This window comes from Myotis brandtii, unplaced genomic scaffold, assembly GCF_000412655.1.
Source record: "Myotis brandtii unplaced genomic scaffold, ASM41265v1 scaffold285, whole genome shotgun sequence".
In the NCBI taxonomy this organism is placed as follows: Eukaryota; Metazoa; Chordata; class Mammalia; order Chiroptera; family Vespertilionidae; genus Myotis; species Myotis brandtii.
In genome coordinates, this window is record NW_005360891.1 from 2,740 (window position 1) to 13,551 (window position 10,812).

The 10,812-nt window shown below is 38.2% G+C and overlaps 1 pseudogene; it reads left to right on the forward strand.

The window, feature by feature from the left end:
• Nucleotides 1-2,673: 2,673 nt before the first annotated feature.
• Nucleotides 2,674-3,348, forward strand: LOC102250637 (annotated as a pseudogene).
• The last annotated feature ends 7,464 nt before the right edge of the window (nucleotides 3,349-10,812 follow it).

Consider the following 10,812-nt stretch of genomic DNA (forward strand, 5'->3'; position numbering starts at 1 on the left):
AAAACTGAAATAGAATGGAACAGAAAAGATAAAAGGGAGCAGTGAATAGAAAATACCACAGTTAAAAATGAAATGATAAATTTGATTTTAAAAAAAGATTGAAAGGGAACTTATAAAACAACTAGAGGCCCGATGCACAAAATTCGTGCAAGAGGTTCAGTCCTCGCAGGCCCAGCTTCATCCAGAAGGACGTCCAGCTGTTCAGTCTAATTAGCATATTATGCTTTTATTATTATAGATTATATATTTTAAATGTATAATGAAGAAAATAAAAAAGAGAAAAGTATTATTGTATTTTTAAATATAAAACCCCACCAGTGTTGTGTAAAAAAATTTAATAAGATGTGCTAAACTGTAGAGTAGAATAGAGAAGTCACAAAGAAAGTGGAAAAGTTGAGAGATCTGAAGGATGGAGAATGGGTATGCAAAATTACGTTGTTCTGAAGAAATACAAAATTGGGATATCAATTATATTCAAAACAATGGTCAGAAAAATTGTCTAAACTTAAAGTATGAATACATTTAAAAGTTTATCACATTCCAAAAGAAGTGAATTAAAATTCATTCATTCATAATAATAATTAACTCAGAGAATGCCTGGAAGAATTTATAAGATGATTCTGACTTGTGTAACCATTTGTCAGGATATAGTATACAATAAATATTACCTTGTTTTACTTTATTATTTATAAACTAGAGGCCCGGGGGCCAAAAATTTTTGGACTCGGGGGGGGGGGGGGCCCCCCCCTGGGGTGCCTGGCCAGCCTGGATGAGGGGATGATGGCTGTTTGCAGCTGGTCACACCCCCTTCAGGGTGGGGGTCCCCACTGGGGTGCCTGGCCAGCCTGGATGAGGGGATGATGGCTGTTTGCAGCTGGTCACACCCCCTTCAGGGTGGGGGTCCCCACTGGGGTGCCTGGCCAGCCTGGATGAGGGGATGATGGCTGTTTGCAGCTGGTCACACCCCCTTCAGGGTGGGGGTCCCCACTGGGGTGCCTGGCCAGCCTGGATGAGGGGATGATGGCTGTTTGCAGCTGGTCACACCCCCTTCAGGGTGGGGGTCCCCACTGGGGTGCCTGGCCAGCCTGGATGAGGGGATGATGGCTGTTTGCAGCTGGTCACACCCCCTTCAGGGTGGGGGTCCCCACTGGGGTGCCTGGCCAGCCTGGATGAGGGGATGATGGCTGTTTGCAGCTGGTCACACCCCCTTCAGGGTGGGGGTCCCCACTGGGGTGCCTGGCCAGCCTGGATGAGGGGATGATGGCTGTTTGCAGCTGGTCACACCCCCTTCAGGGTGGGGGTCCCCACTGGGGTGCCTGGCCAGCCTGGATGAGGGGATGATGGCTGTTTGCAGCTGGTCACACCCCCTTCAGGGTGGGGGTCCCCACTGGGGTGCCTGGCCAGCCTGGATGAGGGGATGATGGCTGTTTGCAGCTGGTCACACCCCCTTCAGGGTGGGGGTCCCCACTGGGGTGCCTGGCCAGCCTGGATGAGGGGATGATGGCTGTTTGCAGCTGGTCACACCCCCTTCAGGGTGGGGGTCCCCACTGGGGTGCCTGGCCAGCCTGGATGAGGGGATGATGGCTGTTTGCAGCTGGTCACACACCCTTCAGGGTGGGGGTCCCCACTGGGGTGCCTGGCCAGCCTGGATGAGGGGATGATGGCTGTTTGCAGCTGGTCACACACCCTTCAGGGTGGGGGTCCCCACTGGGGTGCCTGGCCAGTCTGGGTGAGGGGCTGAGGGCTGCCTTCAGGCTGGTGGTTGTTGACTGAAGCTCCCAACCGCTCCTTTTTTTCTTTTTTTTTCTTTTTTATTCTGGGCCAGCTCTAGCTCTGAGGCTTCCGCTGCTGAGTGTTCTATAATTGAAACAATGTATAACTCCAGCTCTGAGATCCTGGCCTTTTGTTTAGCTTCTGTATTTGTTAGAATGTTTCAAACTGCCAGCTCAGCGGCCGGCAACTTGGAGTCTGCAGTTACTGGAGCAAGCAAACCTCATGTTCGTTTCCAGCTGCCTGGCTGCCAGCCGCCATCTTGGCTGACAGTTAATTTGCATAAGGATATGCTGAATAGCCAATGGGAAGGGTAGGTCGTACGCCAATTACCATGTTTCTCTTTTATTAGTGTAGATTTGAACACAAAATATAATTCAAACCTACACAGATAATATTTTAAGCTTTAAATAAGTGTTTAGAAGACTGTTCTCTTTTTTTTTCCTGACAATGAATGGCACAAGATTCAGTATTTTTTTTAAAAAGCATGACTAAGCCCTGACCGGTTTGGCTCAGTGGATGGAGCGTCGGCCTGGGGACTGAAGGGTCCCAGGTTCGATTCCGGTCGAGGGCATGTACCTTGGTTGCGGGCACATCCCCAGGAGGGGGTGTGCAGGAGGCAGCTGATCTATGTTTCTCTCTCATCGATGTTTCAAACTCTGTATCCCTTTCCCTTCCTCTCTGTAAAAAATCAATAAAATATATATTTAAAAAAAAGAAATAAAAAGCATGACTAAAAGAAATATACTAATTCAAGTTTTATATTTCATGTAAAGGTAACAGGTTTATATAGAGTATACTTCAAGAGAACAGATGAATTACTTTTGAAAAACATGATTTAAAGATGTAGTGCAGTCAGTAGAAATGAATCATACTTTACAATATGAAATATAGATTTTCAAAATGAGAGTCAAGCTGCACAGCAGGGAAGATGGCATGCCCCAGGCCTGGACCATGAAGCAGCAGTACAGTGAGCAGCTACCCAAGAAGGACACTCAAGTTCTTACAGGGCCACGGTTTCTTGCAAAACCTCAGTTATTAGGAAACATTAAAAATGTGGCCAAGATAGCTAACAGGGACCATTTGCTTACAGCCTATAACCACCTCTTTGAAAGTGTGTCAAGGATATTGCAAGTATAAGTAGTGTCCAAGCAGATGAAAAACGTGAAGCTTAATGAAGATAAACCCAAAGAAACCAAGTCTGAAAAGACTCTGGATGAGGGTCCACCAACATACAAAATCTGTCCTTAAAAGGGGATGGGGTTTCAACCAACTTCCCCAAAAAGGAAGATGTTGCTCACTGCTGGTATACAGAGATATACAAGATGGCACAGTTTTTGATGCCAATATTCAAACGAGTTGAAAGAAGAATGCCAAGCCTTTAAGCTCTAAGGTTGGAATAGGCAGGCATCAGAGGATGGGATGAAGCGCTCATGACTCTGAGTAAAGGAGAAAAGGCTCAACTGGAGATTGAACCAGAATGGGCTTATGGAGAGAGAAAGGTCAGCCTGATGCCAAAATTCCACTAAATGCAAAACTCATTTTTGAAGTGGAATTAGTGGGTATTGATTGAAATAGCAATGCTTCAGTTCTAAAGACATCAGCAATGGCCTTGAAGAAACTTATGTAACTAAAGACAGCTAGCTACTGGAAAATTCAAGGAGTTATGTTAGAACTTGTTTCTTTCTCCCCAAGCTTTTGAGAAATGTAATCCGTTATAAATTTCTGAAGTTTAAAATATTTTACTACAGCTGTGTAAAAGACGGGTCAAGGAAAACTCATTTTCCTTTTACCTCATGTTGTAAACTAAAAAGCTCAATAAAAATTTAGCCAATGTCTTTTAAAAAATAAAGTAAAATAAAAAATAATACTGAGCATTAACATCAGTTAGATATTATAATAAAAATATTATTAAAATAAAAAATATTAAAATAATATAACCTAAAATAACTCAGTAATTGCAAGCCAAAGAAAGAAAATAAAGTTTCTATTAAAGGTATTTCAAAATAGAAAGGAATTCTCCAAAGAGATATAGTAATATGTAATTTTTTCCTAATTTGCAAAACACAAAATCAAAATATATCGTTTTAATCCTTAATCTATCATATAAAAGTCTTAAAGAGTATGTATTTGCCATTTATTTTATAAAGGGTAATAATATTAAAAATATTAAAAACATAGATGGAACATGAAAAAATATAAACTTATTCTGCCTCTATGTATTTCCCACTCCCAGACACCAAGGAGAGGTTACCATCACTGACCATGATTCTGAGTGTGTATTTCTTAGTACTATGTGTTAGAGAAGACAGAAAACCCAACTCTAATTGATCAAAACATAAAACTTTTTAATGCAACTGAAAAAATTAAGATACTATTCTGAAACTACTTTCAAGTGAGGTATGATTTAAGTGCCTCCAAAAAATGTTTTGATTTACTTGTTTCTATGGTCTGCCACAGCATCAGCAAAATTCAGGGCACACACAGCTCTAGGTTTTTTCTTAGTGCTCTCAAAATAGCTGCAGGGAATCCAAACTCCCTGTTGCCATATATATGGGAAAATGTATATTCAAGGTTCAGAGAAAGGGGATTTTTTTTTTAAAACTCTCACCTGAGGATATGTTTGTTGATTTTAAAGAGAGAGAGAAACATCTACTGCCTCCCATATGCTCCCAGGCCAGGATAAAATCCCCAATATAGGTAAGTGTCTTAACCCAGAATCGAACCCACAACCATTTGGTATACGGGACGATGCTCCCACCAACTCAGCCAACCTGTGTTTTGTTGTTTTGTTTTATTTGTTTTTTAAGTAGTAGTATCTACAAAAGTCTTGTTTTTGTAATTGACTCTTTTTAGATTAGATGCATGTATCCAAACAAATGGTGGAGAAAGAACAGAATTCACTGACTGGCATAAATTATAGAGATCATATATCACGAATGGCTGGAACAGTAGTGAGGTTTGCTGAGAGAGATATGGTTTGTGCCTTTTATTATGCATAATTATTAATAGTGTGCCCACTCACTCTGAAACATATCCAAGTTTGGATCATAAATTACACAGTCGTTTAACTTACATCATAAAAGGCTCACCCTTGGAACAAAAACCCAACCAATGCTAAAACATATGACTGGAGAGTTTATAGGACTGATAGAGTCAGCCAACCAGTATACAGTACAGTGTGCACTCAGAGTCCACTTTCTTATGAATTTAGGAATAGATAGATATACATACACACCTTAAAAGCAAATGGCACCCTGTTAGGTATTGCCCTATAATCACTACTAAATTTTAACATTTTCAAGATTTTCTATATCAATACATTTGAGCTGATTTATCCTTTCTTAACAGCTGCACAGTGCTGCATACTCTAGTTATATTAAATTTATTGAACTCCTCACCATTGGGGGGTAGTTGTTCTCTTGTTTTATTTTTAAAAGAATGAAGCAAAGCTTCAATAATTATATACATGCATTTTAATGCTCATATACATGTATTTTTGCAAAATAGATTCATAGAAATATAAAGGGTGACTTAAAGGGCATACAAATATAGTGCTGATATATAATAATATACTGATTTATCAAATTCATTAACAAATTTGTATATCTACAAATGAGAATGAAAGTATATGTTATTTCACACCCTCACTAACACTTGATTTTATCAATTTAATAGTTCTAATTAGTAGGTAAAAATCCATATTTATTTAAAGGTATGTTTATTTATTAGTAAGTAGTAAGACTAATCACTTTTAAATACTGTAAACTGCCAATTTATGTCATTTGTCTCATATTCTATTTTTTAGTTTGTCTTTTCCTTATACCTTTGAGGAGGTTTTTATTCTAAATACAAACATTTGGTCTAATGCATATGCTGCAGACATATTCCTGAATCTGCCACTTGCCTTATAAATGGAGTTTTAGTTTATTTTGGAATACAGACCTCTTTTTAAGGTAAAATATCTTAGCCATTTTCCTTATGGCTCCTATATATTTTATCCTACTATTTAGAATTATAAAAATTATTCTTAAGATTATGAAAATTTTCTCTACCTTAAATTCTTGGTTAATGCAATGTACAGTAGGAATATATTTCTTTCAAATATATAACAATTTTCACCAACACAATTTTATTGAAGAGATCACCATTACGCTTACATGTGAACTTGCCATTTTATTCATTAAATTCCCTAATGGTTTCTTTTGCATTTTGATTCCAATTGTATGGAATATATAGATTATATTTGTTAGAATTGTCATTTTAAAATACTAAATTTTCCCATTCACTAACATGAAATTGTACCCAATATTTTCTTATTTTAGTTAATTTTTGTGCTCCATTAGAGTATATAATTGTACAAGTCCAATGCAATTCTCAGACTTACACTTTGGTATTTCACAGGTTTAATGGTAGTTATAAGTAAGTTATTCTAATATACTTTCTATAATTTTTTGCAATAAATCTTCCATTTAAAATCTGAACATAATATGCAGTTGACCTGTCATTAATTCTAGAATCTTTCCATTGTCTTCCCTTGGACATTGTAGGTAGATTGTCATATTAATAATGGCTGTTTAATTTCTTCCTTTCCAAAATACATTTTGTATTGTGAGAGGTTTTATCCTTACCTTGCTTCTGGTTTTAGAAGAGAGTCTTCTAACATTTTATGATTAAGTATGTTGTTTTGGAAACATAATCTAGCAGAGCAGGAAATACTTAATATAAAGTATGACAAATAATATTTTATTATAGTTTTGATTCATCTTGTAATGTTTGTGTAAGACTCATGATATAATATTAAATGGAAAATTTAGGTATGATTCTACATAGGTAAAATATATTAAATGGAATATTATATATTTATGGGGTGCATGCACCTTTATGAGTACAAACTTGTAAAGAAATTGAGCAAACTGCATTGAAAACTACTAGGTAGATTGATTCAATGATTAAAATGTTCTTCTTGCCCTGACCAGTGTTTCTCAGTAGGTTGGGCAGCATCCCATGCATCAGAAGATTGCAAGTTTCATTCCCAGTCAGTACACATGCCCGGATTATGGGATCAATCCATGGTAGGGGGCATGCAGGAGGCAGCAGATTGATGTTCCATTCTCACATCAATGTTTCTCTCTCTCTCCCCTTCTCCTTTCCTCTCTCTGTCAAAATCAATAAAAATATTTTTTAAAATGTTCTTCTTAGTACAGTTCTGCCTTTTGAAATCTTATGAATTGACTAACATGATTTTATAATAAAAAAGAGGGAAGGAAATGTTTTCTTTAATACTCATTATAGAATATAAATGTCCAAATATTATGTATTAATATTTACATATAATAAATTATAAGTATCTTTCTAAATATATTTTTCATATCTTTAAGAGTACAAGAAATGACATAAAGCATATTTTTTTTTTTGCTAACTGATGATCCTAAGTCACTTATGTAAATTTCTTATATAAATTTGGCATTTAAAAATAATATCATTATATCTAGCTTATTAAAAAGATTAAGATAATCGAATTTGGAGTAACAAGGACTTGGGTTTTTGTTTGGCTCTATCATTTTGTAACCACCTGCTTTTGGACAAAAGACTTAACATTTCAAAGTCTTAGGCTTCTCTGTTTTAAAATGGAGATGAATACGACATGCTTCAGAGGGATCCTATGAGAACTAAATGAAGTAGAAAAGGAAGAACCTGGCAGTCCGGCTTGTGTGGCTCAGTGGTTGAGTGTAGTCCGAGGCACCAGGAGGTTGCTGGTTTGATTCCTGGTCCTGGTTTCTAGGTCAAGGAAGATGCCCAGGTTGCAGGCTCAATCCCCAGTAGGGGAATGCAGGAAGCAGCTGATGGATGATGTTTCTCTTTCTCATCGATGTTTCATCTCTCTATCCCTCTCTCTTCCTCTCTCTTTAAAATCAATGAAGAAAAAAAAAGTTTTTTTTAAAAAAAGAGCCTGGCACTCATTAAAAGCTGGTATATTATTTTTGTTATGTGTATTATTATATTTATAGTTGTTATTATTATTATTGAGTCACCATTGCTTTTTTTTTAAGAAAAATGCTCATCTTTGTTGATTCTCAGCCCCCCCACCCCAAATCACTCAACTGAATTAAATAACTTTAAATATTGAGTCTCACAAAAGAATTTCTATTCTCAAATCAGGAATAAAATGAAAACAAGGCTTCGTCTAACGTTTTGTTATTTTGCTCATTGCAGTGTAGTGTCAGGCCTTTGGCTGAGTATCTTAGAGAGAGGCAAATTTGGCACTATGGTGTATGAAATTTCCATACTTCAGATTTTTTTTGAGCAAGATCAAAATCAGATTTACATATACCTCATTTAATGTCGCCCAACACAGAGGCATTTTAAAGCTACTCTTTCCCCAAATAACTCTAGTATATTAGTATTCAGATTTTGTTTCCATTCTCCATATTATTGTATCCTCAGAGGCAATGAGAGCTAGTATGCCAGAATGTATGGCAGCTGACACAGAAAGCTCAAGGGCTGGAATCTTTCATATGCAAATGCTCCCAGTCAATGCACTATCCTGAGTTGACTGCATAATGTTTACTTTACTACAGCTTCTCTATCCACCATTTCACTTGGACAGGGATAGTATGAGCCACACATCCAAACAAGAGCAAATGTGAGCTTCCACACAAACACAGGGAAGCATCATGCAGTGAGTTAACGTGCAATGTTTTTGCCTTGTCAGGACACCTACAAGGGTACAGGTCTAGCACTCTGTGGATAAACATCAGCAGACAATTAGGGATTAACTGAAGGTCATAAGAAACACCTAAGTCACCTGAGAGGACTAAAATGTGTATAATGAGTAGCTGAAAGAAACAACTGCCAGAAGCTCGCTGTGGCTTTAGAAGCATTGAAGAGGAATATCCAAACCACCTCCATGGGGACCATGTGTAAATAATGTATGTTCTGGTAATAAAGGCCTTGATATAAGGAAGCAATATTCCAGCTCTGAACCAAGATCGAGAAAAGAATTACACAGCAAATGCAGAAAAAAAACGTGAGAATCTTGAAAAAATAAATAGCAGCTTGTAGCTCTAACCAGTACAGCAATACTTCTCTTAGTCATCATCTGTTGTAAAGTTTTCAACATTTTTCTTAGGGAGGACAGAAATGCAAAAGCATGTAAGAAACCCATAACATATCATCTGTTTTACATAATTATGTTAAGATGTCTGTATAGGTCAGTGATGGCGAACCTATGACACACGTGTCAGAGGTGACACACGAACTCATTTTTTTGGTTGATTTTTCTTTGTTAAATGGCATTTAAATATATAAAATAAATATCAAAAATATAAATCTTTGTTTTACTATGGTTGCAAATATCAAAAAATTTCTATATGTGACACGGCACCAGAGTTAAGTTAGGGTTTTTCAAAATGCTGACACGCCAAGCTCAAAAGGTTCGCCATCACTGGTATAGGTCAATAATAAATTTATATTTTAGAATTACAGGTTTAGTCATTTTCAATGAGACATTCCTTTGTCTTTATAACATTTCAATTTAAACAATACCTTGAAATTTTTTTTGTAAATAAATATCTGATGATCAGGCTTGTGGTCTCCAGAAGAGAGAAATGGTAAGCACTAGTCACCAACCTTCACAATTCAGAAAGTTACTTTTAAGAAGGTTTCTTTTTTATTTAGGTGCATTGCCTGGTACATGTCATAATGGTTTAATGGAATTACAGGAAATCTTTCTTTACCTTCTATTCTAGATACCTCAACATTTCCAAGATATGGAAATTTTTATTTTCCAGCTCCTGCTTCATGTATGCCAGACGTGAGTCCATTTTTTTTTAGATGTCCACACAGTGGGTTGTTTTGTATGGAAAACATATGGGTTCCACTTCCATGTACGTGTGCCTGCTTAAACTTACTACATAATATCTCTGTAGTATTTAAACTCAAAGGCAAAATAGCATTCATAAAGGGGGCATTTTTGATCAAACTATAGAGAGAGTTGAAAAGTAAGTGATTATCAGGGTTTGGATTGGCACAGAAGAGGGAGGGATGAATTGGTGGAGTACAGCAGATTTTTAGAAAAGCTATTTTTATAAAACAATAATTGATAAATAGCAAAATTCACAGAGCTATATAACACTGGAAGAGATTCTAACATAAACTGTGGACTTTAGTTAATAATTATCAATATCGTTTCATCAATAGAAACAAATGTACCATACCAATCGGATGTCAATAATAGGGATGTGGAGAGTCCTCCAGCTCTGCAGTCAGTGCCTTGGTTCTACAACAGGTCTGAGATCTGAGCCCCAGCCAACCCGGTCACAACAGGTAAGTTACGGACTCAGCTAAGGCAGCCGGCCTCACAGTGGCTCAGAGAAATTTCCTTTTTTCTTTCTTTACAGATGAACAGATGGAAGGCTTTGATTTTGCCTCTAAGTGTAGTTTTGCCCGAATTCCAAACATTTAGATTTCTGCTTTGATTTATTTATAAATGTATTACCAAGCCAATTTCTCCACACCCAAAAATTCCTATTGAAAACGTCTAACTGTTTGGGATAGGTAAACACCGGAGACTGCTGCCGCAAACAACCACTTCAAAAATACAACTAAAAGACGGAACGGACATCACCCAGAACCACAGGAAGGCTGGCTGAGGAGAGACTCTTCAACTAGAAGGAAAAATAACAGCACACCGAGGCTCAGAGGAGGCGCAGTGTGGAAAAAACTCAGGTGCGGAGGTGCGCGCGCAAAGCGGGCTGGTGGCTGAGAGCGCGGTTGTCGTTTTCGGTCAGGGGGGAGTCTCAGACTCTGAGCTCCAGATACGGGCGAATCGCTGGGGACTCGGACCCAAACGGGAGAAGCGGGAGTGTCTGGCATCAGTTGGAAGGCAGCTTTCTCTCCGAGGTTTGCAGCGGTTCCTGGGGTTCTGAGAAGCAGAGCCTCTGGGAACAGGACTGAGGGCACCATAACGGCTCCCTCCGCCCGCCCTGTTGAGCCCGCCCCGCCCAAGCCCTGCGCAGAGCCATTTGCCGGATCGCCTCA